Below are 26,861 nucleotides of genomic sequence, written 5' to 3' on the forward strand. Positions count from 1 at the left end.
TGAAATGTGCCCTGTGGAAGTTCACACGATTTCCTTTTCCCTCAGCACTTGGTCGTCTGTGATTGGGGCAGGACGGCGGGTGTTTCTCACAGCACCTTACCAAATGGCTCAGTATTGAATCCTATAGTGAGCTCCTGGACCAGGTATCCTGAATTATCACCTCTGCCACCCACGTGTTGCATGGGTCTAGATCCTGGATCCCAAATGCAGATGTTTTCTGCTGCCAGTCTCTTGAGTAATTAACAGTGTGGCTTGGGGACAGTTGTGCCCCCCTGAGAACCACGGTGTAAAGCACACACTCCACTGCTAGCTAATTATAATAGTTGAATACACACTTTTCAATGGGAATTAAAAACAAAATTCTCTGCAACTTTTCTGATACATAAAAAAGAGTTCTTCGGTTAGTGACACTTTCATTGGCTATCTTTAAGTCTCAGAAGGTAGGGTTAGTGCCTGCTCACCTGTAACTGTTTCTCTTTGGAGGGACTCCTTGTTGGGAATGTTGGTCACACTTGAACTGCTGAGCATCTTGAGGTGAGAAGGGTTGGAAGCCTCAGCAGCCTCATGGATAACTGGGTGGGATTGAGTACCAGTCAGCACAACCCCTACTTAAGTGGCCTTTTCTACTTTTCGTATTCTTATTAGTGAATTTGGAAAATACGGAATGTGCTCAAAAGTGAAAACTAATATTGCCCGTCCAATCAGTTCTGGGGCTGGCTCACAAAATACTGTCTTCACTGGGAGCTCTTGCTGAAAGTTCAGCTCAGTCCATTTTGTAGCTATAGCATAGCAAATTTCTTCAACTTGCTTAAGTCTGAAAAAGAAGTTTATTTTCACTTTTTTTTCTTTAAATATAAGTTGCTTCTTGCAGTAGAATATTCTGGTTGCTTGTTACTTAGAAAGGCACTGGAAATCAACATCAAAGTAAAGACTTTTGAAAATAGGATACATTTAAAGTTGTCTAGTCATACATAGTATGAACTCTTGTGAGTTGAAAAGTCACCTAAATCGAAAGTAATTAATTTTTATTACTTTAAGTAAACACTATCCAGTTCCAGGGTAAAAAAGGCCAATACTTTTGGTTGTTTTGTTTTTATTAATCACTACTTTAAAAAAACACTCCAGTTTTAGTTAGGGTTTCTATCGGTGTGGTAAACACTATGGCTAAAAGCAGCTTGGGAAGAAAAGGGTTTGTTTTGCTTACACTTCAGCATCACAGTTCATCTTTGAAGAAAGCCCATGTAGGTACTCAGGGCCGGAACCTGGAAGAAGAGCTGATGCAGAGACTATGGAGGAGCGCTGCTTACTAGCTTGCTCAGCCTGCTTCTTAAAACACCCAGGACCAGCTGCCCAGGGGTGGCCTTGCCTACAGTGGGCTGGGCCTCCCCCAGCAGCCCTCAGTTAAGAAAATGCAGCACAGGCTTGCCCCAAACCAAACTCAACTGAGGTTCCTTCTTCTCGTATTACTTCAGCTTGTGTCAAGTTGACATAAGTCCAGCCAGCACAGCTACCTGTTCTTAAATGAATTAAGTATGAATTATGAATTAAGAGCTTGCCTTGACGGTGATGCCGTCTCAGAGAAATAGGGACTGTACAAACGTGTTCATGCATTGGTTGATTTCTAACAACAAAAACTGAATCCGAGGGATGACTTGCAGAACGAAACTGCACCCTGTCCAGATCCTCCATCTTAGCCTGAGTTCTGTACTCTGAAGATTTAAAGTCACGGTCACTCCCAGAACCATTTTTAAAAAGTGTTTAGAGGAAAGCATCGTGGGGTGGTGGCCTCTGCAAGCACGAGGTCAATGTGAGTTATTTTGGTCTGCTGCTTTATTTGCTCTTCCTTTCTGTAAAGCTTGTCGTTCCACGGATAACTTTTTCTCAAATGGGTCATCCTTAGATTAATTTCAGTGATTCATGATTGCTGCTGCTTAGGAAGAAATGTGTTTGAAAATACTTCTGTGGGAAGCAGGTAGTGTATGTGGAGAGCTGTCTTAGCCATTCGACACCCAGGGCAGCTTCCAGGAACCCCAATTGCACCGCACCCTTGAGCACCTCCACCCTTTACAGGTTTGTTGGTCCCTCACAGCAGCTCATCATAAGGCCCGGGGGCAGTCTGTGAGGAGCACCAGATGAGGGGCTATGGAGATGGATCCACAGTTAAAGTGCTTACAGCCCAAGCCTGAGCACTGGAGGAGACCCAGGTAAATGCTGGGTGGGTGTGGTGGCCCACCTGTAACTTCAGAGATGGCACACCCAGAGCTAGCTGACTAGTGAGACTAACCAATTCAGTGAACTCTGTCAATTGACAGAACCTGCTTCTATGAAAAAGGTCAAAGAGCAACCGAGGATGATCCCTGACATCTCCCTCAGGCCTCCATATGCATTTGCACAAACTTAAACACGTGTAGCCACACTCATATATACACACATGGAGTCCTGTGGGTGTGTACAGTACCATCACACACCCATGAAAACGGAGCAGCAGCAGCAGAATGGAGCATGTCTCTCCAGGACTGCTGGCCACCACTGGAGTCGGGCAGGTGGCCAAGTCAGCCACGGCTGCTGCTCTAGAGCCTGCACCTAGCATCACCGCATGCTTTGCTTGTCTTCCAGTATCGAATTTAAGAGACATATTCCCTCCTAATCGTTAAATTTGAACTCTGACTTATAGGCAATTCTCTGTGTGAGTATTTTTTTCAACATTTAAGAATTCTGTTTATATGGACAAAATCTTGATATGGCTCAAACACTTACATAACGCGGACATGTCCAGAAAGCCAAATTACCAATTCTCTTGCCCCCCCCCATCCCTGCATATGGTCTTTATCTATTTCCTATAAATGTCTCTATCATTTCTCTTTGTCAGTGGGCTGTAATATTTCTCTATATAAAGTGCAGTGTTCTGTGTAGCCCGTCTTGCCCTGGCTTTCCATTAGTTATTTAGCTTAGTTGCAGCATGTTGAACTTACACAGGAAGTCCAAGGTATGACTGTCCTCGATCTCTGTGGAGTGTCGATTCCAAGACTCCTGGTTGATGATGAAGTCCAGCTTTGCTTGAGTCTTAATTTGAGATAGTGTTTACATGTAACACATAAACATACTTCACAGGCTGTGAAATAATCTGTGAATTACATGCTGTTCTAGCTAATTTTATATGAACTTGATATAACTAAAGCCATCTGAGAGGTGGGAACCTCAAATGAGAAAATGCCGTCAGAAGACTGGTTGCTGACAAGCCTGTAGGGCATTATCTTGATTAGGGATTGATAGGGAGGGCCTGGCCGGTGGTGGGTGGGGCCATTCTTCCACTGGTGGTCCTGGGTTCTGTAAGAAAGCAGGCTGAACAAGCCATGGGGAGCAAGCCAGTAAGCAGCACCTCTCCTGGCCTCCGCATCATCTCCTGCCTCCAGATTCCTGCTCTGTCCTGACTTCCTTCAGTGATGAACAGTGATGTGGAAGTGTAAGCCAAACAAACCCTTTCCTCCCCAGCTTGTGTTTGCTTGTGGTGTTTCATCACAACAGTAGCATCCCTGACTAAGACACATACACAGCCAGAATTAATGTTTTACTCTTGTTTGGGGACTGTGCACGTATGTAGAGGTCAGAGGACCACCTTGGGTACCAGTCTTCACCTTCCACCTCGACTCTCCAGCCCCACTAAAGAAAAAAGATACTCTTGAGAAAGGTTTTATGTCTGTAGGTCTTGTGCTTCATGTCTTGGAGTGTCTGTGGAGGCCAGAAGATGACTTTCCATTCCCTGAGACTGGAGTTGTAGACAATTGTGAGCCACCATGTGGGTCCTGGGAATTGAAACCAGATCTTCTGGAAGAACAGCCAGTGCTCTTAACCACTGAGCCATTGCTCTAGCTCCACATCTTTTCCTTTAAGGTTTCTGCTGGTCTTCTATGGAGCCTGAATGTGGATGTAATTACTGAAGGGCATTCTCATTCTTATTTCTGTCAAGTCTGTGGGTTTACTTCTACAGTTGAGCCTCTGGTCCGTTTAAGATTTGATTTGGTGTTCTGAGTGGGCCTGGGAAGGGGCGACACAGATGCTGCTGCAGCTGTGCAGATACCCAGGGCCGGCTGCTGTGTTTGTTAGGCACATCTTTGCACTTTGCGTCCTACTTTTCTACGGGAAAATAAAAGAAGTGAAATCACAGTAAAAAATAACTCAAAAGTCGGTTTAGCTTTTTCAAGCCTGGATTTCCTCATCTATAAAAGGAACAATACGGAGGACACCAATGGATATATATGCTAAGGAGGAAGGGGCAAGCTTACACTTAAGTCTGCTCAACCTCCACCTTCTCGCATAAAAGAAAAAAGCCACAGAAGTGTTAAAGTTAGAAGTAAGATCTTGGTCTGAGTGGGATCAGCAGTTCCCCCCCCCCCTTTTTTTTTTATCATTTTGCTGTGGTGGTGATGTATCCATCTCTCCTTTTTGTTAGGCAAGCACTCTACCTCTGAGCTAAGAGTCCCAGTTTCTCCTTCCTTTTATTATTAAATTTTGGGGTGGAATCTCACTGAGTTTTTCAAGATGGTCTTGAGTTCACTGTGTAATTCATAATTCAGTCAAGCATTGTGATTGTACTCTTCCTGCCTCAGCTTCCCCACCACCTGCAGTTCCTGGCTTGCCCTAGTACAATCACTAATCAAACATTTGAGAATAGAGAATGAGGTTTGGCTTGGCATTCAAGACTTCCTTCTTGCTTTCTGGACTCTCACTACTTAATCCTCCCTTGCATACATCCTGGCCATGCTGCTGCTAGGCATTGGGTTTCTAGAATACTCTTCAGAATGTTCTGTGGCACTCAGTAAAAACCGGCACATCCAGCAGCTTGTTGGGCTGGGGTTTTGCACCTTAGTTGATTGGAAACTGAAGAGATACTGTGTTCCTCCTATGAAGAATACCTAATACCCAAGCAAACTAGATGTTAAGCAAGGAAAGGAAAGCTCAACTCTGGTCTTTCTTTTTACTTTGCAAGTCAGGTAACACATCTCATTGTTCTACTCTTAGCCCCTTGAAGACAGTCATAGGAGCCCTAACAAACACTAGAGAGATGGAGCAAGAGCAGACTTCTTTGCGTAAGACCCTGTAATAGCAAAGCATGAAGTTTTGTTCAAGGAGTCCCTGATGGGTCATCTGATGTGACCCTTGTGTCTGTCTGTAAACACACAGAAAATGGGCCCAAAGGTGTGATGCTGACCGAGGATACTTACCCTGGTTGGTACAGGTGGTCTGAGTGCCATGCTCAGCTCCCAGACAGATGCAGAGTCCAATCATTGGTGGATCCCTGAAGGATTTAGAAGTTTTCTCTATATGGCCAGGGTTTTGTTTCTTGGATGGTCCCCTTTTTGGTGACCTCAGTGCTCTGACTTGTCTGTAATCACCTGCTGGCATATGGTAGGTCATCAAGAAAAAGTAATTTCTGCTTTTTTTTTCCAGGTTCATAATAAAGGTGCTAAGGAAGAGAATGTAAGACAAGAAAATAAATAGTTTTATTGAGGTAAGTCTTTTTTTATGATTTTAAAACAATTTCTTTTGAAAACATAATTATAAATTCTTTATGACTTCCTTTTCTCTGATGTAATGGGTGGTTGTCTTAGGAGTGTTTGAAGTTATGGAAGCTAGGGATGTGAGGTGTGCAGGGGGACCACACACGCGGAGAGTACGTGCGTAGAAGTCAAAGACAACCTATGGGAGTTGATTCTTTCCTTTCGTTATGGGAACTGGATCAAACTTAGGTTTTTAGGCTTTTGGGGCAAGTTCTTCTCCAGCTGAGCCACCTTGCTACCCCTAACTACTCTTTATAGTAAATAGCTCACAGTTAAACCAAAGTGGCCTTGAGAGTCTCTGAAGGAGACTGTCCTGTCCTCCTCTGGTACTCCCTCTGGTGTCTTACTGTGGTAGTATAGAAGTAGTTTACACACTTTTGTTCTGTGGTGAAAATGCCTTGGAACCCAGTTCTTAGTCACTTGTGATAAGTAAGTAGTAAATGGGAATCTTTTCATTAATTTATTTTTTTTAAAGCAATCTTTCCTCATTTTATATACCAACCCCAGTTCTCACTCTCTCCCCTCCTCCCGCTCCTGCCACCCCTCTCCTCAGAGAGGATAAAACTTCCCATGGGGAGTCAACAAAATTTAGTACATTACTTTGAGGCAGGACCAAGGCCCTCCCCACTGTATCTAGGCTAAGCAAGGTATCCCTCCAAAGAAAATGGGTTCTAAAAATGAGTTCAAGCACTAGGAATAAATCCTGGTCCCAATGCCAATGACCCCTCATACTGTTCCAGCCATACAACTGTCATCTACATTCAAAGGACCTAGTTTGGTCCTATGCAGGTTCCCCCGCCGTCAGGCCAGAATCGATGAGTTCCCACTAGCTCAGGTAAGCTGTTTCAGTGGGTAACCCCATCATGGTCTTGACCCCTTTGGTCATATTATCACTCTTCCCTCTCTTCGACTAGACTTTGGGCACTCTGCCTAGTATTTCACTGTGGATCTCTGCATCTGCCTCCATCAGTTGCTGGATGAAGGTTCTATGATGACAAGTAAGGTGGTCATCAATCTGATTACAGGGGACAGCCAGTTCAGAGCCCTCTCCACCATTGCTTAGGGTCTTAGCTGGGGTCATCCTTGTGGATTCCTGGGTATTTCCCTAGTGCCAGGTTTCTTACTAGCCCTATAATGACTTTTTCAATCAAGGTATTTCTTTTCTTGCTCTTCTTCTTTGTCCTTCCCCCATCTCCCCTCATATTCTCAGCCCCCTCCCCCTTTTCCCTCCCTTCTCCCTTACCCCTACACTCTTAATTTTCTCAGGAGATCTTGTTTATTTCCCCTTCTCAGGGGATCCATGTATGTTTCTCTTAAGGTTCTCCTTGTCACCTAGCTTCTCTATGGTCATGGACTGCAGGCTTGTTATCCTTTGCTTTACGTCTAATGTTCACTTATGAGTGAGTGCATCCTGTGTTTGTCTTTCTGGGTCTGGGTTACCTCACTCAGGATGTTTTTTTTTTTCTTATTCCATCCATTTGCCTGCAAATTTCAAGATGCCATTATTTTTTTTTTTACCGCAGAGTAGTACTCCATTGTGTAAATGTGCGACATTTTCTTTATCCATTCTTTGGTTGAGGGGCATCTAGGTTGTTTCCAGGTTCTGGCTATTATGAATAATGCTGCTATCATAGTTGAGCAAATGTCCTTGTGGTGTGAGTGTGCAGTATTGCTAGGTCTTGAGGTAAATTGATTCCCAGTTTTCTGAGAATCTGCCACAGTTCCACAGCATCTGTACAACTTTGCACTCCAACCAGCAATGGGGGAGTGTTCCCCTTACTCTACCATCCTCTCCAGCATAAACTATCATTGGTGGTTTTTATCTTAGACATTCTGACAGATGTAAGATGGTATCTTAGAGTCCTTTTGGTTTGCATTTCCCTGATGGCTAAGGATATTGATCAGTTCCTTAAGTGTCTTTCAGCTATTTGAGATTCTTCTGTTGAGAGTTCTCTGTTTAGTTCTGTACCCCATTTTTAAATTGGATTATTTGGTATTTTGATGTCTAGTTTCTTGAGTTCTTTATATATTTTGGAGCTCAATTCTCTATCTGATGTGGGGTTGGTGAAGATCTTTTCCCAGTGAATGGAAATCTTAATTCAAAGTCAGTTGCATTGGTGAAATGCTCTGTAAACTGATCTTAAGGCTTTCTCACATGGGGGTTGGTTTAAATGTGGTATCTCCATCATCTTCCTCCCATTGCAAGCAGAGTTTCATGTTTAAACGGGCAGACTCAGTGGATATAAGTTGGGCAGAGGTGAGAGGCTGAGTGTGAGCATTCAGGGTGTGTGGCTGTCAACTTTCTAGATGAAACTGCTTTGCAGTGAGGGGATGAGACTGAACTGTGCCGGGGGAAGGAGTCTTAATTGCTGCCACATAGTGGCAGCAGGAGGTCCCCAGAGTCAGTCTGATTAGTCTCTCTCCTTATACTTCTAGGCTGAAGGTAGAGTTTTAGCTGGGGTAAGAGGAGAGGAGAGGAAAGCAGTAGACTGAGACCCTAAATTATTTCCTAAGTTCCACATCCCTTGGCTCTGTGTCCCATCCTCCCTGAAAAGAAGCTATGCCTTATGTGTGGCATCATGGAAACCTATCTGGAGCTAGGCAGAGGAGGGCTGTCACTGCAGAGTTAACACGAAACTATGATACAAACTGGCCTTTCCCCTTTAGCATAGACACAGCTCCACACAGGTGCTTCTTCCCTGTCTGTCTTCAGAGAGGGAAGATGGAAGTTATGTGTGTATGCTAAACCCAGTAAATTTCGTCTTAATTGCATTTCAATCGATTCTAATGTGACAGAATTTTTCAGTCTGAGCTTGTTCTAGCTGCCTTCAGCCAAATGAGAATTGCTGTCAGGGGAAAGCATACCCTCCCACACCTCTCCCTGAGTACTTGAAGCCATCCCACTTCCTTTCCCTTTTACCTTCAGAACTGACTGCTGACACTTGGGAATTATAATCAGATTGCATCAGTCTTATGGAAAGGTTACCAATTACTGTTCTGCACAATATGCACTTCAAGTGTCTTAGTTCAGTGCTTTTAAATACCTGCGAGGTGAATGAAGGCTTTGTGTCACGCCCTGATTTAATACATATGATGAGAGACTTTATTGATGGCTTCTTGTCTTCAGTTCCGTGGCGGGGGCTGGATGAAGGAGGATTACTTAGTATGAAGTCTTCATGGGGTCTCTTGGTGGTTGCTCTATGAAGCTGGATCCTGGAAGAAGCTTGGCTGTTTCAGTGACTGGGACTGAGGGTGAATCCTGCCTTAGGTGCGACATGGAGCTGTGAGCAGGAGGAAGTTTCCTGGGGGTGCACTCTTGAGTACTGTGCCCTGTTTTCCTGACCTCATTTTGTTCGTTCAGTATCTGATAGAAGAGCACAATGAGACTGTGAAATTTGTCCTTGGGCATGTAGCTAGTAGGTTTTAAAATGTTTGGCTCAAATCTTCTCTCTGGTTCCCAGATCTGTCTGTATGTCTGCGGATGTCCGTAGAAGATGTAGGTATTATGCTAGGAATGGTAGAGTATCTCTGGTATTGGAGGATCTGCAGGTTTGAACAAAATGACAGTCAAGCTATGTCATCCTCCATTGCTGTCTTTTGATTTCCTGCATCCTTAGCCATGCCTAATGAAGTCTCTTGACTGGCCAGGGTGTCTGATTATGTTCAATACACATAGTCTTGTCTAATTTAGCAATGCTCTGAGGTGAAAGGCTTTTGTCAGCTAAGTACAGACAGGACACTGATGTAGTCAGAAGAGAGAATGCTTGTTTCCTTCATTCTGTTCCAGTCAAGAGGCTGGCAGATTTTCTCCTTGTGAGGCAAAAGGGTTTGGACTTGTTGAACTTGCTGTGACCAGCGGGCTGTGTGTTGAGAACACTTTTCTTCTTGCGGTATTAAGTTTGTTTCATCTTATACCTGCTGGCTGATTGTATGTTCTTTTGTTCTTGGTTCTGTTTACTTTGCATTTCATTTTATGGTTGGTCACGATGGGGATTTATTGGTAAGAAAACCAATCCTTCCCCCATTTGAACAGATTGTGTGTATGTTCTTAAGACGGCAGATTATCCTGTTGCAGACAGATTTAAGCAGGCCCTGAGCAGGGGCACTACGCTATTCCTCTGTGCTATTGCTTCTTAAAATAATAGTTTTATTCATGCTTATCACATACTGTAAGGCTCATAAGAGTGGTGTTTATTGTGTTCACAGAGTTCTACACTAGTCACTACTGTCTAAGTCCAGATTGCTGTGAGCACTCCATGAAGAAATGCCAAACCCTCAACAGCCGCTTTCCGCTCATCATCCCATCCCTGGCAGCGCTCATCTTGTCTTCACAGATTTAGCTATTCTAGATGTGTCGTGTGAATGTACTCTTTCAGGGTGTGGCCCTTTTAGTTAGGGTTTTGATTACTATGATAAAACACCATGACCATAAACAACTTGGGAAAGAAAGGGTTCATTTTAGCACACCACTTTTGGGTCACACTCAGGGAAATCAAGGCAGGAACTCAAGCAGGGCAGGAACCTCGAAGCAGGAGCAAATGGAGAGGGGTGCTGCTTACTATCTTACTCTTGGTGGCTTGCTTACCATCCGCACAGCCCTCCTGGGAGGATGGCGACCCCCAAACCCTGTGGACGTTTGGGTGCGGCTTCCTAGTTTGGAAGCCGGGCTTTGCACGTGGCTACAGCTGTCAGTTCTGGCAGGAAGATACCTTCCTTGGGGGCAGTAACAAGATGCCTGGCTGAGTGGTGACCCTCTTTGAAGATCATGAGGGCTGCATTTGGGTGTAGCATATGAGGTTCGAGGGGAGCAGGTGAACAAGGCCCTGAAGTACCTGAATGTGAGGGAAGCAGTGCTTGGAAGCTACGACACTAAGGAAGTCACCTTCTATCCTTAAGACACCCCTGACCAACCCCTCACAGCCCTGGCCTATGTGACCACTCCACAGAACCCTGGCTACCTGGGCCCTACTCCAGAAGGGGTCATTGCCACACAGATTCTTGCCTGCCAAGGCATCTCTGGCCACAGCCTTGAGTGTTTACTGTGTTTGGCAGACTTCATGCAGCTCTGTGGGCCTCAGGGACAGGATGGGCACCTGGAAGCCATTGTGGATGCTTCTTGTAAAACCCAGGAGCACCAGCACTGTAGGTGAGCTGAGCCCTCCTCCATCAATCATTAATCAAGAAGATGCACAGTAGGCTTGCCCACAGCCTAATCTAGTGGGACGTTTCCTCAATTCAAGTTCCCTCTTTTCAAATGACTCTGGCTTATGTCAAGTTGACATAAAACTACCCAGCGCACCATGTTATTGAGGTTCATTAACATTGTAGCAAACATCAGCCTCATTTTTACTTCAGTATATTCTGTTGTGTGGTATTTTACCAGTTGATGGACATTTGGGTGCTTTCCACTTCTTGGCTTTTACAAATAATGCTTTTGGGAACTACTTTTTTTGTTATGTTTTGTTTTGGTAGTGGCTTTTTACTTGTGTATTGGGGCAGGGAGTGGAGGTACACAGAATGGGCTTAGACTCTAAAGCTAGGTGGGGACAAGAGCTTCTCATGATCTCTAGTGATTGGTTCGTTTTGGTTCTTGCTGCTGTGCATAGTACACCTTTACGCCATATACTTAGGGCACTCACTAATACTCCACTCTTTGATCAGTTGTATGTTTCTGCGTTAATGTTATCTACTTCACAAAGAGACTTCTTTGATGACTCCCGAGAGCTGCTGTGGGGAAAGACATGGATTTAGAGAGAAGTTTGCTGCTGTATCTGTTTAGCAGAATAGTAGAAGTGTCCAGCCACAGTGTGACGTCTGTATCATCTCCTCCTCACAAGGGGCAAGGAACATCACAGAAAAGCAGGCAGAAAAATTGTAAGAGCCAGAGCCAGAGGTTAGGGAGACCCAGAGCACAGTTGTCTTTCTGATGTGATGGGACTCATGTGCACAGGAGCTCACAGCACTGGGATTACCTACTCATGATGAAGCCAGTCAACATTTTAGCATGAGGTAGGGTTCACAGTCTCCACCCCCCCCCCAACTGAGGGGCTGTGGATAGTTGATGGCTTGTGGGGAACAGAGAATCAGGTTTTTTTGTTTGTTTGTTTGTTTGTTTTTTAGGGTGTGTCTCCTGGTGGTACAGTCACTTGTGACCCTACACCAGGAGGATATAGACAGCACAAATTGGACTCTTTGACTTATAAAAATCAAAAAAGAAGACAAGAGGTTGTAGGGAGTAGGGAGGTGAGGGTGGGGTTAAGAGGGTGAGTTGAGTGAATAAATAAAAAGATGATACTAAAATAGTTTTTCAGTGTGGTCATAGGAAAGTGTAGATTTAGATGTGATGCACTGATGCCCAAAGAAAGCCACGTGGTGTCAGTTTCCTTAAGCTTGTAGGAATGAAAGCATCCTCCCAGTAATGGGTTCCGCATTTGTGGTGGTCTGAGCTCAGACACCTGCTCCAGGGTGCAAAGGGCACAGCACTCTACAGGGTGCCACTTTTGCTGGCTAGGGAAGAATGTCGGTTGTGGGAGTCAGATGTGTTCTGTTGTGGAGTTCACATTGTGTCCTTAGCAGTAGGTAGGGGCATTGAGGTATCTAGCAAAGCAAAAGGGTGATAGATACGGTTGTTGTAGTTTCTGTACTCTAGGGTTTGGGTGTGAACACACCCATTGGGCTTTGTGCTGTGGTACCTGAGAGCTGGTAAGGACCTGAGCTGGGTGCTGAGTGTGCAGTGAAAAGAGAGGCTGGAAAAGCACAGGAGGATTTAGTTAACAGGAAGCTCACACAAACTGTTGCAAGTAAGAGAGTTTCTTGGAAGATCCCTGGAGAAGGAAGGACACACAAATAGCAGTGCTGCAGAAACCAGGAGGGTTTCGGGCATCCTGGGGATTAGCATTGTGGGCCTGATCACTGGGCAGGTCTGTCCTTACACTGAAGCCGCAGAGTGCATGAGCCTCTCCTTCAGCTCTCCTTTCAGAAGTCATAGCCACACTCCAGCCTTGAGTTTTGTGCCCTCTTTGCTGGAACCCTCTGCTGCCATCACTGAGTTTTCAGAGAAAGGGATGATGTGTCCAGCAGGTTCACCTGTTATGTCATTCTAGGAATGTGAGCTGGCCCAGGATCTGACACGAAGGGAGAGTTCATGGGTACCTCACAAGTTTCTGGCTTTGGGAGCCATTCTGCCCAAGAGTAAGGAAGTTCAGGATTGGGCAGAGCAGAAGATAGGAAGTCAGCTGAACAATTTTAGATTGCTTTAGTCTGGTATAACACTGCTGGAGAGAATGGTTTAAGAATCTGATTGACTTGGCTTCCTTTGGTGCTAGCAGCTAGAGAATGTTCTCTTTGCTGTGTCTCTCCTGTGCCTGTGTCTTGCACTTGCCCCATGACTGGGTGCTTGAAGCAGGAGTTTGGGTGGATCCTCTCTTGGATGATGAAGTAGTGCATCAGACCAGGTGGTTGAAAGGCTTTGGACCTTATGGCTTAGGGACGTGTCTAGTTCAGATACTCTGTAGTCTGTGGTTTCTATGTTCAGGTAACATTATTGTGCCTACTGTTTTCTTTCTTTCTTGTTCCACCTGACATTTAAATGCTATTAATTGCCTGTTGACAGTCCTGTCAATAAGTTAAGTTTTTTTCTAAAATTGCACTTAGGGAATAAAGATGATAAAGACAGAGAGACTTAAGAATTGAGCCAGAGGGTGGAGTCTGACTTTTGATCTCTCCGGTAAATGCAAGATGTTTATGCAACACTTGGAATGATACAGATTGTATTTAGAAAACATGCTTGATCAGCCGTGGAACTATGAAGCAGGAGCTTGGTTGCTCGGGGCCTCTGGGAGTGAGGGACTAGAAGTTCACCTCAAAGGAAGAATTCCGTTCATGCCAAGACTTTAGACTTGAGCATTTTGTAATCCAAATAACCTATGTTAGCTTAGTTTCGTCTTTTATGTAAAAATGGAATAAATCACAGGTTTCAAATTTTGGCAGCTTGAAATCAGACTCCTATTTCTATCTCTTAATAACCATCAGACACTAGTCCACAAGTAGAATTTGGTTTTTATTTCTACCCTTTACTTTTGAAGTGACTCTGCTTCCAACTCCTTCTTCTCTATATATCCAGGAAAACCAAATTATTGGTAGCTTGGGTATGCTGTAATTTTTATTTTAAGTTTTAGAAAAGTACACTTGTGTTTATATATATTAGTAATATTATGTTCTTACTTGGGCAAAGTGGTTTTTGGTTTTTGGTTTGTGTTGTGGTGTTGTTGTTTTGGTTTTTCCAGACAGGATTTCTCTGTTGTAGCCCTGGCTATCCTGGAACTTGCTCTGAAGACAAGGCTGGCCTTTAACTCACAGAGATCCGCCTGCTTCTGCCTCCCAAGGTCTGGGATTAATGGCATGTACCATCATCCTGGTGGGCAAAGTGTTTTATGGCAGAAATACAATGCCATGCTATCACTGGTATCTGCATGTTCAGCCATCCGTATCTATGACTGTTGTTTCTGAACTCTCTGTGGGTACCAGAATCTAAGGATGTGCAAGACCCTTTGTGGCAGCTTAAATAGGCATGGCCCCCATAGACTTATGTGTTTAAATGTGTTTGAATGCTTGGCCCATAGGAAGTAACACTGTTGGGAGGCATGGCCCTATTGGAGTAGGTGTGGCCTTACTGGAGGAATCCTGTCACAATGAGGGCGGGCTTTGAAGTCTTAGATGCTCAAGTTTGTTTACATCCTGTTGCCTGTGGATCAAGATGTAGAACTCTGTTTCTTTTCTAGCACTATGTCTGCTGCATGCCTCCATACTTCCTGCCATGATGACATGGACTGAACCTCTGAACTGTGAGCCTCCACCTCAGTTAAATGGTTTCCTTTATAAGAATTGCCTTGGGTATAGTGTCTCTTCACAGCAGTAGAAACCCTAACTAAGACACCCTTATATAAAGTGATATAATGTTTACATATAACCTATATACATTCTTTTGTCTACTTTATAGATTTATTTTTTTAAGTGGGGAGTTTTATTGAGATAAAGGGACTGCAGAAAGGAAAGAGAGAGAAGAGAGAGAGAAACAGATGAAAAGAGAGAAAGTTAAAGACTTATTTTTAATTATGTGTGTGGCAGGATATATGCATGAGAGTGAGTGCCTGTGGGAGGCCTGGGTACTTCTCAGGATGGGAGTTGTTAGCAATTGTGAGCTACCCAGCATCACACACTCTTTCAAGTGCTGACCTATTTCTCCAGCTCCTTCTGTGTACTTTAGTCATCTCCAGATTACTTACTGTGCCCAATAATAGTGGAACTGTTGTACTGGATAGTTTAGGGAAAGGAGGACATGCACAGGATACAAGCAGTGTTTTTAAAGATATCTTCTATGTGCACTTGGTTGAACCCATAAATGCAGAACTGATGGATAAAGAAGGCCAATTGTGTTTTTAGTGTTGTTACTTATTGCTTAGAATCTTTTCTTTCTACAGTACAGTAGAGCTATATTTATTTATTTATTTTTGTTTGTTTGTTTAATTGAATCTTCACTATATTTTTAATACATCTCAACCCCCAGATCCACTCCTCCTCCATTTCCCTTCAGAAAAGAGCAGTCCTCTCAAGGGATACCTTCTTGTTTTTAATTGTTTTTTAAAACAGAGCATTTTGCAGGCTCTTAATAAGTTGTAATTTAATAGACATTTCTCTGCAAAAAGTCAAGTTACAGCCTTTTAAATTACTGTAAGATATGTTGCTATATTTATTAAAAATAATTGATCATTTTCATTTGAACTGTAGACAAATGTGTGTTCTGTCTGAGTCTGCTTCAGATGGATAAAGGCCTTGCATAGGTTGCATTTCCATAAAGCTACTCAAAGGCTTTGTGAAATGGTATACCCTAGAATAACCTGGGCCAGGTGTGGTGACTCAAGACACACACCTATAATCCCAGCACTCAGAGGCAAGGCTACTGTGAGTTCTCACCTAAGAGAGTTCCAGGCCAGCCAAGACACAGAGTGAGACGCTATCTCAAAAAAACAAAACTCTGAGCTGGGAAGATTGCTCACGGTATAAAGCACTTGCTGAGTAAGCATGTGCATGTGCTTAGATCCCCAGAAGCCACATAAAGCTGGGCAGGCTTGCTGGCCTCTTGGAATCTGAGCATTCTGGAGGCACAAATGGGCAAACTGAAAGCCTTGGGTTTCAACTTGAGAGAATGAATGGCCTCAAGAAATGGAGCAGAGAGTGGTTGTGCACAACACCAGATGTTAATTGGGCCTACACACATGTGCACATCCGATATATTCACATGCATGCATACACATGCAAACCTGCATGTACACACACATGTACTATATACACAGGCAAATTTTTTTTTGGAAAAACACAAATAAAGGTGCGGTATTTGCCATGTTGGTTAAGTAATCATGTAGGAAATTCCTGTACTAGGGTCTTAGACCTTTACATATAACATCACACTTTAGATCAGCTATCAAACTCTAGTAGAAGATTATTGATTTGAGGAGATACCCTTACCAGCTCCTACGAAAAGTAACCAAAGTTTATTCTGTTTTCCAAAGCGATATTTATTCCTTAGGAAGTAGTTAGTGTTGGTCTTTACTGATTAACTCTTCAAAGGTGGTGCCATTTAAAACAGAACCCACAGCCCCAATGTTGTGATGAGTAAACAGCTATTACCCAGACATGCTAAGCACAGGCTTTGCTGACAGGAGCCTGGGCTTGTCAGGGCTGCTCCTCTGTTGGATGCACTATTTACGTAGGACTACTTTTCACACACTCTTGACATTCATTAAACTTTGAGTTTGCTTTATTTTACTTTACTTGTATATTATTATGTAGGTGATATCAAGAGGGCTTGTGTGTTTGTATGTATGTATTCAGTGCATGCATTCATTCATGTGCCATGGTGCATGTGTGGAGGCTGGAGGACAACCTTGTGGAGTCAGTTCTCTCCTTCTACCTTTATGTGAGTTCTGGGGATTCAACTCAGGTCAGCGTTCTCAGAGGAACAGAAGTAATGGGTGGATGACTAATTATTATATTTATTATATATAAAAGAATTTATTAAGTCAGTGTCTGTGAAAATAGTAACATTTATCTCGTAACTGAGGGTCTGAGTACCTGGTAATTCTTTAGTTTTTGATGCAGGGTACTTCAGCAGTTGGAGTCATACCACAATAGCTGTCTCTCACTAGAGAGGCTAGATGGTCAGTTTATAGGGCTGGTTACTTTAGTCTGCTACCCAGGCCTGAAAGATTTTTTACTGTCCCTCATCCTCAGCCCATGATGAAAGTCTGAAAACCCCAGACTATGTTGAAGAGAAGGCCACATGAGAAAAAGGTTACTGATTTCCCTCTGCCATAACCTTTTTACCTTGGCTGATATGAGAATGTGTTGACCACAGTTGGGGTTTCCCATGGCAATTAAAGGAATTAGGACATTTCCTCGGGTGATCCTCTCTATTCGGGTAATTCTAATTTATAACAAGTTGGCACCAAACCAACCACAATCTCATGCCATTTTGCCAGCCCTGTTTTTTTGTTTTTGTTTTTTGGTTGTTGTTCTTTGTGTTTGTTTGTTTGTTTGTTTGTTTGTTTTGGACAGAGCATAGATAATGGGAGGGTGGCAAATCCAGATGATCTGTCTCTACTGAGATGATCCAGAAAGACTTGAGGGAGAAACCATTGAAGTGCACTGTGGTAAAGTGCACATAGAAGTTAAGCTGAGAGGCAGCATGGGCCATAATATGGTCCTGAGTCAGGACTTCAGTACCTGTGTTTCCATATGATCGTGCTTCAAAAATACAAAAGAGAAGACAAAGAAGGAAGTTAGCCTTATGCTGGCTGGTCTTGTGTCAACTTGACATACAAGCTAGAGTTATCTGAAATGAGGAAACCTCAGTTGAGAAAAAGACCTCACTGAGATCCAGCTGCAAGGCATTTTCTTAGTTAGTGCTGGTGGTCCTAGGTTGAGAAAGCAGGCTGAACAAGCCATGAGGAGCAAGCTAGTAAGCAGTACTCCTCATGGCCCAGCTCCAGCTCCTGCCCTGACTTCCTTCAATGATGAACAGTAGTATGGAAGTTTAAGCCTAATAAACCTTTCCCTCCCCAAGTTGCTTTAGTCATGGTGTTTCATCGAAACAATAGAAATCCTAAGACAGGCTAAGACACCCCTAAGAGGGAGGTAAGGACAGGGAGGGAAAGAGGATACACACACAATATGTAAACACACATTCCTCAAGCATCCATGACAGGTGTGTTCATACTGTCTGGTTTCCTCATAGACAAAGGGCTATAGAAGCTGCTCAGGTCATTCTTGCTCCTGTCTAGTGAGGTCTGAAATTTGGGTTTAGTCTTCATCTCAAAGATAGCAGAAGTCCTAAGAGGATGGGAACTTTTGTGGCCTGCTGGCTCCTTCTCTGGGTGTATTATCCATGGAAATCTCAGCCTGTAGCAGGTAAAGCAGAGGCTTCATTCCAAGACCTGGCTGCTGGCCCTCGGATGTTGTGTAGACAGTGGAAAAATGACTGAGAGGTTATTCAGTATACATCTTGTTACAACTTTCCACAAATTACTTAAGACACTGGTAATATTTAAAATTAGAATTGCCATAATTTAAAGCCACTTTAAGCATGATAAGAAGTAACATTATTGCTAAGAAAGCCATTCCATAGATGTAGAATAAGTATGTTGGGGTGGAGGCCAGAGGGTAACATCAGGTATCTTTCCTATGTTGCTGTCGTCCTTATATTTTTTTAAATTTATTTTTCCATTCAAAAATTTCCACTTCCTCCCCTCCTACCATCTTCTCCCTCCTTCTGCTCTTCAACTGGACCTTGGGAGCTCAGTTCAGTACTCCGATGTGGGTCTCTGTCTCTATCTCCATCCATCGCTGGACGAAGGTTCTATGGTGATATTCGAGATATTCATCAGTGTGACTATGGGACAAGGCCGGTTCAAGTACCCTCTCCTCTGCTGCCCAAGGACCTAGCTGGGGACATCCCCATGGACACCTGGGATCCCCTCTAGAGCCAAGTCTCTTGCTGACCCTAAAATGGCTCCCTTAATTAAGATATCTTCTTCCCTGCTCCTAAATCTGCCCTTCCTCCATCTCAACCCTCCCACTCGCCCAAGCTCTCCCCAATCCTTCTCAATTTCCAGGAGAATCTATATATATGTTTTTCTTTGGGTTCACCTTATTATTTGGCTTCTCTAGGCTTGTGAACTGTAGGCTCAATGTCCTTTGTTTATGGCCAGAACCCACTAATGGGTGAGCATATTGATCTTTTTGGGTCTGGGTTATCTCACTCAGGATAGTGTTTTCTATTTCCATCCATTTGCATGCAAAATTCAAGATGCTTTTGCTGAACCTAGGGCTTGCTGATGTGCTAGATTGGCTGACAGTAAAGTATACTTCTATGCCCCGCTTTAAAAAATTATTTTCTGCATATCTGTATATGCCTGAGTGTGTGTACCATGTGACTGTAGGAACCTGTAGAGGGCATCAGATCCTCTGGAACTGGAACTACAGTTGCTTGTGACCCAGATCTCTACAAGAGCACTGAGTGCTCTTAACCACTGATCCATCTCTCCAGCTCTGTGCCCAGATGGTGGGGGGACAGGGAGATGGTGGAGATACTGGGGAATCAAAGTCAGGGCCTCATGCTTCTACAGTAGGCACTATATCCTTTGAGCCATTTTGCCAGAAAGACCTGGTTTCACTGCATAAATAGAGCAGCGCAGGCTATATATTCTCAGCTGCTCAGAATATGAGGTGTTGTATGCAGCTAGCCTTATCATTTTATTACATCTCTTCATCACTAAGACCTTTAGATTAAGGAAAATTAAAGAATATTGACCCCAGTGAGAATAATTAAACTTTGAGTGCACATTCTCAGCAGATGTGGTCACTCTTGGCCTGGGGGACTCCCTGTTGCACAGTACAGGAGCTGATCTGTTAGCTGTGCTCTGAACCAGTAGTAATGCAAAGTAGCTGTGGGGCTGGGACACAGTCCCTGCCATTTGAGTGTTCCCTGGCATAGTCAGGATGTTGGGGCTTCTATGTATGAAGTGTCACTGATTAGGACCTGGCAGCAGATGCTGGGCCGTGACACGGAGCAGTGTTCCCTTTCAGAGTAAAATGAAACACTGGGACCGTATTTGACAGTGGAGATGTCGGTGGCACTCAGACCATAGCAGGCGCTGTCCCACCACCGTGATGAAAGGCTGGGTGACTTAAGTCAAGGCTTTCACATGTATGCTTCTGCTTTTTGGATAATTTATTTTCTTACTTTTTTACCTAATACAGAATCATTTTCATTTTTAAAACTCAGAAAAAGAAAAGCCAGAAAGTGAATTTCTGGGTACTCTGGTTTCCTTGTCATCTTTTGTTTGCTAGGTGTCACTGCTCTCTGGGAATGAGGATGTTTACAGGCCGTGTCACAGAGCCTGTGCTCCAGAGTGCTGTGGCCACCGAACACTGCAGGATTAGCAGGGCAGTGTAGGTCTGGCTGTGGAAGCAGGGAGTCGTTCTGTCAGGATGGAGGAAGGTACTAAAAGCTTGCTGTTTGTAAAATTGTTCCTCTGAGAAGATAGAAGGTCATGTTTCAGAGGCACCTGAGAACCTTTTCCAGGATTACTGAAGCTCATGGCTTCGAAGGAAGTAGTACCTGTCTCCAGAAAGAGATTCTTAGTGAGTCTGAGTCTCTTGCATGAGTTCAGTGGACTCTTTTAGAGAAAAGGCCATAAACAGTATCACTAAAGAGCAGAGAGAGTAGTTTTCAAATGGATGCTCTTGGCCAGCTGGAAGATGTGTGTCCTCTAGGTTTTACTGTTGAGTAAATAGAGTATAAATAATGTCTTCTGTATGGTGCAGTTTCTGTATCGGGTCCACAGCTTAGAATTCTCTAAATCAGGAATGAAGAATGTGCTTAAGTCCAGTGTGGCACACATCTGTAATCCTAGCCTAGACCTCGTACCAGCCCAGCCAGGGCTACACAGCAAGAGCCTGTCTCAAACAGAAAATACCCCCCCCCCAAAAAAAAACAGAAAGGAGAAGCTATGGCATGGAATATTATCTTTGCTATAACCTCTAAGAATTTACTCAAGCTTCAGTTGTTATTAATAGTTTCACACTTTTAGGTCTGGTGCTTGTTAGCTTTCCACACTGTTTCATATTCCAGGCTGGAAGGACCTCTTTGTAGCCAGCCAACTCCATGAGAGGAGTAGTCATCCTGGGCTGGCTGCATGCATTTTCCCACCGCCTTCCTCTGCTGCTGTGTGCTTAGTACAATAACTAAGTCCATCCTAGGGAAGACACACAACAGCTTTGTAATGTGATCCTGGCACTTCTGCATGAAGTCCAACACTTCAACAATGCCAGACACAGAGGGCATGTACGGTGAATGTTTACCTGAATTAATGAACCGCCTTAGGGCAGGTTGCACTAGTAATGATTTCAGTATCTAGTGACAGAGCAGTCTGTGCTCAGAGTTGAGCTTAAGATTCAGACTTCCCTCAAAGCCAATCAGCAGAATCCAGGGAGACCAGTTAGTTCACTTTTCCACCCAACAGTCATTTACTTTTACAGTTGTGTTTACGGAAAGGTCAAAGGGAAAGTTGTGTTGAAGGCAATAACATCAGTCACTTCGTTACAACAAAAGTTTCAGTGTGCTGTTTGAAGAGCTGCAGAATCAGGCAGTCCCTCCCCCCGCCCCCTTTTTTTCCTCCTCCTCCTTCTTCCTTCTTCCTCCTCCTCCTCTTCCTCTCTCTCTTCTCTCTCTTCTCTCCCCCCCCCCCCCCCCCCCCCCCGTCTGCTGCCCCTCGCTCTCTTGAGACAGGGTTTATGTATAGCTTTCATTAGCCTGGAACTTGTTTTGTAGATCAGGATGGCCTGATGCTGGGATTAAAGATGTGTCGCTTCTTACTTTAATGCCAGTTGGTATCTGACAGGGCCTTGTGTGTGAGGCAGGCACTCTCCACTGAACTTTACCCAACCGCTCTAGTTACTTTCTGTTTTACTAGTCTGATAAAACACTGACCAAAAACAACTTGGAGGAAGGAAAGGGTTTATTTTACCTTACACTTTGCAGTTCATCCTTGAGGGAAACCAGGGCAGGGGCTCAAGGAGCCACAGAGGAACACTGTTTACAGCCTTACTTTCCAAGTCTTGCTCAGCCTGCTTTCTTATATACCCCAGGACCATAGTGACCGGGTCCTTCTCCATCAATCATAACCAGGACAGTGCCCCACAGGCGTGCCTGCAGGTCAGTTAGGTTACTTTAGTTTGTGTCATGCTGACAAAACTACCAAGCACACCAACCCATAATCTTTTAAAGTTTACCTTTTATATTTTTAAAAGTGGTGATGGGGATTGAACCAGGGTTCCATATGTACCGGACAAGCAACCCACCACTGGCCTCTGGCGGTTTCTTGAAGTGTAATTGACATCCGCAGTGAAGTGACCATTTCAGATGTGCACTTTAATCAGTTCAACACACTCGTATGCCGTGGCACCTTCTGTAGATGAGGAGAATGCATAAGATCCATGATCCCCCAGGCGTTTTGTACCACTCTGTAATCCACCCTCATGGTCCTCTGGTCATCTCCAGGCAACCACTGATGTCATTTCTTTGACTTTAGCTGGGTTAGTTGTCTCTGGATTATATAACAGAAAGAACCCTGTGTGCTGCCTTCCCCGGTGTAAGTACCCTGAGGTGTTGATGATGTTGACACAACAGCGTTTTTCCCGTCAGTGTTGTCATGTTGTGGATACGCTTTGTGTGTCTGCTCACTGCTCACGGCTGTTTGCTTGTGTCTGTGTTTCGTTTAGCAGTGATCATCTGAGCATATGCATAATATTAATACACACTCTTAAGAGCATACCTGGGAGGGAAGTGGGCGGCAGGCCCTACGGTCGCTGTGCAAACTGCCAGACTGTTTTTATAATTGCTTGCTTTTACATTCTTACCACTATCCGGTACATCATAATTCTGGTGCTTCAGGTCACTGCCAGTGCTTGCTAGCTCCAGTTTTGTTTTGTTTTTTTTTTTTGGTTGTTTTTTTTTTCTTTTTTAGTTGTTCTAATACAAGACTCTCTCACTGAGATTTGAATTTGTATTTTCTCAGTGGCTATAGATTGAGCATATTTTCTTGTGCTTGTTTGTTATTCTTTGTTTGATAAAGTGTCATTTATTTTATATGTTTACTTATTGGGTTGTTTTTTTAGTTTTGAGAGTTTTAGATATAGATTTTTTTTTCCCCCCAAGACAGGGTTGTTCTGTGTAACAGTCCTGGCTGTCCTGGAACTCGCTCTGTAGACCAGGCTGGCCTCAAACTCACAGTATATCCGCCTTCCTCCGCCTCTGGAGTGTTGGCATTAAAGGTGTGCGCCACCACCATCTGGCTAGATACAGAGCTTTAATCAGATTTCTGGCTTGAAGTATTCTGTCTCCGAGTGTGACTTGCTTTTCTCCTTGCAGTGTCTTGGAAAGAATAGCTGTTCTGATTTCTGTGAAGTAAAGTTTATCCACTTGTTCATTAAGCCTTGTGCTTTTTGTCTAAGAACTGCTTACCAAATTCAAGGTTACAGAGCTGCCCTCCCCCAGCTCCTTGGAGAAGTTTTATAGTTTGGGGTGTTTGATGTAGTTACAGGTAGTTTGGTTGGTTGATTGGTCTGTGGTGATAGGTTTCACATTTACTAAGCAGGTGCTTCTGTTATACCCTGGGCCATAGTTAACATTTGTACATAGGGCAAGATGTGAATCAAGAGTTCACGTTTTGGCATATAGATATTTAGCTGTTCCAGCACCTTTGAATGTATTTAAATGATCAGTTTCAGCCAGGTGTGGTGGCACACACTCTGGAAGCAGAGGCAGGAGAATCTCTTGAGTTCCAGTCAACCTAGATTACAGAGCTAGTTCCAGGACAGCCAGGGCTGTTACATAGGAAATCCTTTCCCTATCCCCCCCCCAAAAAAAAGACCAGTGTCTTTTACTGAATACTTCTGTACATTGTCAAAAGCCAGTTGCCCTCTGTATATGTGTGTTTGGCATTTGTTTTCCATTTTCCTTAATTTTCAATGTGTTTCACTCTGTAACCTAAACTGACCCCATATTTCTGGTAATCTTCCTGCCTCAACCTTGAGAGTGTTCTGATTATAGTTTGAGCCACCATATTCACTTGATTTCCTTAGGACAGGCTCAATACCACATTGCCTTCCCTGCCATGACTTCATAATCTCGACCTTTCACGCTCCTCTAGGCTCTTTTGGGTCCCTTGCATATGCATCTAAGGTTTAGGTCAGCTTCTGAATTTATTCAAAATGCTTCCTGGGATTAATTGAAATAATGAATCTGAAGATGAATTTGAAGAGAGCTCATTTAACATTGTGTAGTCTCTGAATGTACTTCATTTGTTTCACTCAACAGTCTTATAAAGTGTAACTATCAGACAGTTTTTTAGATATTGTACTATATGTTTCATTTTTAGCGTGATTATAATTTTGTTTTGTTTTGTTTTTTTTCGAGACAGGGTTTCTCTGTAGCTTTGGTGCCTGCCCCAGAACTAGCTCTTGTAGATCAGGCTGTCTTGAACTCACAGAGATCCACCTGTTTCTGCCTCCCGAGTTCTGGGATTAAAGACATGCGCCACCATCGCCCAGCATAAATATTTTTTAGAATCTCAGTATATGGGTGCAAATCGCTAGCATGGAGATTCAGTTCCATTCTGTATCTTTTTTTCATTTTCTTTCATTTTTTATTTTTATTCTTTTTATTTTTAAAGTAATCTTATTTTACATACCAATCCTAGCTCCCTCTCCCTCCCGTCTTCCCACTCCTCCCACCTTCTCCCCACCCTATCCTTATCCACTCCTCAGAGAGGGTGAGGCCTTCCAAGGGGAGTCAACAAAGTCTGTCACATCACTTGAGGAAGGACCAAAGCCCTCTCCCCCGAATCTAGGCTGAGCAAGGTATCCATCCCTCTATAGGGAATGGGCTCCAAAGAGCCATTTCCTGCACTAGGGATAACTACTGGTTCCACTGCTAGTGGTCTCATCAACTGCTTGTGCCACACAACTGTCAGTTTCAGCCAGGCGTGTTCAGAGGGCCTAGTGTGATCTTATGCTGGCTTTCTGCTGTCAGTCCCGGGTCAGGGAGCTCCATCTGGGAACTTTGCCAATCTCACTTAGTAGCTTGCTTGTTGGTTTCATTGGAGTTTCTCTTTTCTGGCACTGGGGCTTCAACCTAGTACCTTGTTACATATCCAGTCCTTTCCTTGGCTTTTGTATAGACACAGTTGTAAGGTGCTATCCTCCCAGCCACGGGACATTCCCTCCAGGGTGGAGGAATGGAGAGGGTCCTTACACTGGTCACTCCTCCCTGCCAATTGAATGTAGCTCTGCTCTGCTTGCATGTGGCTTCTGGGTGTTGGGGAGGGGCTAGAGTATATAGGCTGGAGAAGACAAGGAGAAAGGGGCTTTACTTGTTGGCTATGGGAAAACTGTCATTATTACTGGGTACAGACCTTACAGTCTGCTTTGGGGTCGCCTGACTATTTCTCTCTGTAACTCTGGCCCATGCTCTGCAAGTGAGTCTAATAAACTGATTGCCTCCCAGGGTGAATTTTGGTGGGATTATTCTTTGGTTTGTCATTGGCTCATTAGGAGGAGGAGGTAGACGTTGTTTACATCTCCCCAAGGGAAGAAATATCCCCCCATCCCCTACTACACCCCATTACTAACAGTGTAACTCCTTTTGTAATTTGCATGCTTTACTGAGTTGAGCAGAGCCTCCAGTGGGGTGTTGGAGAGAGCTGAGAGTGTGGACATCTTGGCTTTGTTCCGTGATCTAAAGGAAGCATCCTGCCTTTCACTAAGTATGGTGGGAACAATAGGGGTCTGTGGATCATTTATCAAGTTGAACTCTCTTACATTCTTGCTGTGTGTTGCTTTTAGCTAAGAACATGTTAGATTACATGGTAAGTTCTCTGCATCTGTTGAGATGATCATGTGTCTGGTTTTGTTGCTGCTTCTGGTTTTTCTTAGCTTGCTGGTGTCGTGAATTATATGGCATTCCAAATGGTAACCATTCTTAGCATCAGCCCCATTTAGCCATAATGTGTTAACCATGTTGATACACAATTTGGCTTACTTGGTTAAGATTCTGTTTAGGAGTTTTTCTTATTTTTGTCAGGGTTTGGTATCAGGCTATTTCTAGCCTCAATAAATTGGGATATATTTCTTGTTGTTTAGTTCTCTAAAAGAATTTGGATAGGCTTGGTATTCTCCCATAAATACTTGCAAGAATTCACTAATGAAGCTATCTAGATCTGGGGTTTTCATTGAGGGGAAACTTTGAAGTTTCAGGTGAGTCTTGTCTGTGCCCTTTTGGTTTTCTCTTCTTGGTGACATCTTTTTAGGGATTTGTCCTCTTCAGTTTGGTTGTAGAATTTATTGGCATCAAATTTTCCCAGTATTCTTTTTTGCTTTCCATGTGTGTAGCATTGTGATGACATCACCTTTCTCGTTCTTCTGCAGCAGTCCTCCCTCCCGCCTCCGCTCCCCCGTCACTCTAATTGGAAATTTGTCAGTATCATTTGTCCTTTCAGGAAAATGTTCTTTTTTCATTTCCTTCCCTCCATCTCTCCCCTTCTCCGTTTTCTTTCCCTTTCCCCATCCTCACTCCTTTCATTTTCTTCCCCTCTCCTCTCTTTTCCACCCCTTCCCATGGATCTGGGACTTGAACCAAGCACTGTATGCACATCCCTCAGCCAAAGAACCAGCAGCGTTTTATTGGTTCTTTTTTCTACTTCACTCATCTTTCTGTCCTACTCTTTCCCCTGCTTATTGAGTATCTATGGGATTTTAATAATTTCTCTTTTACTAAATTTTTCTAATTTTAAGGGTAGAGTACACCTCTTTCAAGTTTTTTATTTAAATTTTTATCTCCCTAATACACAAAAAGATTTTGAGGCCCAGAGAGATCAAGAAAAACAGCTGAAGTGCATTCCACTGTCCTGTGGCTGTCGTGCTTTGAGTGCTGGGGCGGGGGGAGCCCATGTAGTCTTTACCTAGTGACAAGGCCTTTGGAGAAGCTGAGGTCCAAAGAGCCTGGCTTTGCTGGGCTGGGGATTAACCTATTGCCAAACCCAAAGTATCAGTTCTCTACATTTACTTTACCCTTGCTGCAGGTCTTTCTTACTCTTACATGTGGCATTATGAAAATGAGTTAGAATATACTAAGAGTACTTACGTCCACAGCCTTTGTTTCCTGAGGTCTGATGGTTTTTATGTCTG

General features: G+C 43.7%; 1 protein-coding gene and 1 pseudogene across 4 annotated transcripts in view; both read left to right on the plus strand.

The window, feature by feature from the left end:
- Positions 1 to 26,861, plus strand: part of Mrtfb (myocardin related transcription factor B) — a 165,959-nt gene that overhangs the window by 1,367 nt on the left and 137,731 nt on the right. For 3 of the 4 annotated variants that reach the window (XM_041676522.1, XM_041676526.1, XM_041676524.1), the window contains exon 2: positions 5,449 to 5,509. The gene's annotated coding sequence lies outside the window, so the exon portion shown is untranslated. Of the gene's footprint in view, positions 1 to 5,448; positions 5,510 to 14,338; positions 14,402 to 26,861 lie in introns of all 4 variants that reach the window. The other variant, XM_041676523.1, reaches the window with a different exon arrangement.
- LOC121463646 lies at positions 1,161 to 10,708 on the plus strand (annotated as a pseudogene).

This window comes from Microtus oregoni, unplaced genomic scaffold (assembly GCF_018167655.1).
Source record: "Microtus oregoni isolate MIOR12 unplaced genomic scaffold, Mior012 000027F_ref0000203, whole genome shotgun sequence".
NCBI lineage: Eukaryota > Metazoa > Chordata > Mammalia > Rodentia > Cricetidae > Microtus > Microtus oregoni.